Below are 2,051 nucleotides of genomic sequence, written 5' to 3'. Positions count from 1 at the left end.
GAACATAAGAAATTATCGATACGTTGGAGACGTATCATGCATCGACCACCACCGATCGAACCCCAACAAGCAGCACCAAGGAAACTCGACGAGGAAGCAGGGGAGGACGCAAGCCTTGCCGAAGGTCGCCAAGCGAAGAGCGAACGCCAACCGAAGAGACACGGTAAGCTCCAAGACGATGTGTTCAAGAAGAACACGACACGAGAGCGTCGTCACCGCCCGGTCCGCAGATCTTAGGTTCTCACCCAGAGCACCTTGCTCGTCGAAGACCGCGCCTCAGCCACACCACCAACGGAGAGCCGCATACTGTGAACTCCAAGGCGGTGTCTTCAAGAAGATCACGACACAAGAGCGCCGCCACCGCCCGATCCGAGGATCTTGGTCTTTCACCCGGAGCACGTAGAAGGCCAGGGAGAAGCCTCAACAACGCCTTCAAGAAGGGAGCGGCGTTCGCAGACGTCGCCGTCGTGGCCCGGGTGTTGGAGATATGCCCAAGAGGCAATAATAAAATGGTTATTATAATATATCTTTGAGTTTATGATAATGTTTACATACCATGCTATAATTGTATTAACCAAAACATTGATACATGTGTGTTATTTGAACAACAAGGAGTCCCTAGTAAGCCTCTTGTATAACTAGCTTGTTGATTAATAGATGATCATAGTTTCATGATCATGAACATTGGATGTTATTAATAACAAGGTTATGTCATTATGTGAATGATGTAATGGACACACCCAATTAAGCATAGCATAAGATCACGTCATTAAGTTCTATTTGCTATAAGCTTTCGATACATAGTTACCTAGTCCTTTCGAGCATGAGATCATATAAATCACTTATGCCGGAAGGGTACTTTGATTACATCAAACGCCACTGCGTAAATGGGTGGTTATAAAGATGGGATTAGGTATTCGGAAAGTATGAGTTGAGGCATATGGATCAACAGTGGGATTTGTCCATCCCGATGACGGATAGATATACTCTGGGCCCTCTCGGTGGAATGTCGTCTAATTAGCTTGCAAGCATATGAATGGTTCATAAGAGATGACATATCACGGTACGAGTAAAGAGTACTTGTCAGGAGACGAGGTTGAACGAGGTATAGAGATACCAATGATCAAACCTCGGACAAGTAAAATATCGCGTGACAAAGGGAATCGGTATCGTATGTGAATGGTTCATTCGATCACTAAGTCATCGTTGAATATGTGGGAGCCATTATGGATCTCCAGATCCCGCTATTGGTTATTGGTCGGAGAGAGGTCTCAACCATGTCTATATAGTTCGTGAACCGTAGGGTGACACACTTAAGGTTTGATGTCGTTTAAGTAGATATGGAATATGGAATGGAGTTTGAAGTTTTGTTCGGAGTCTCGGATGGGATCCAAGACATCACGAGGAGGTCCGAAATGGTCCGGAGAATAAGATTCATATATAGAAAGTCATATTCCAAGTTTGGAAATGATCCGGTGCATTTATGGCAGGTTCTAGAAAGTTCTAGAAAAGTCCGGAAGAAATCACCATGGAAAGTAGAGTCCCGGAGGGACTCCACCTTGCATGGCCAGCCAAACCCTAAGGGGGGGAGTCCCAGGTGGGCTCCACCATAGGTGGCCGGACAACCCCACAAGGAAGGGGTGGGAGTCCCACCTTGAGTGGGGATTCCCCCCTTGAGTAGGTTTCCCACCTATGGGAGGTTTTGTTGTTGGGGTCTTATTCGAAGACTTGGACTACAACTCTTGGGGATTTCCACCTATATAATGAGGAGGAGAGGGAGGGGGCAGCCGACTCTTGGCCGCACCACCTAGGGCCCCCATGGCCGGCGCCCTACCCCTCTCTCTCCCCAAACCCTAGCGCCCCTCCTCCACATAATACTCCCGCAGCGCATAGGCGAAGCCCTGCCGGAGTTCTCCATCGACACCGCCACCACGTCGTCGTGCTGCCGGGATTCCAAGGAGGATCTACTACTTCCGCTGCCCGCTGGAACGGGGAGAAGGACGTCGTCATCAACACCGAACGTGTGACCGAGTACGGAGGTGCTGCCCGAT

Source organism: Lolium perenne, chromosome 2, assembly GCF_019359855.2.
Source record: "Lolium perenne isolate Kyuss_39 chromosome 2, Kyuss_2.0, whole genome shotgun sequence".
Classification (NCBI taxonomy): Eukaryota; Viridiplantae; Streptophyta; class Magnoliopsida; order Poales; family Poaceae; genus Lolium; species Lolium perenne.
Note: the sequence above shows the minus strand (reverse complement) of the source record.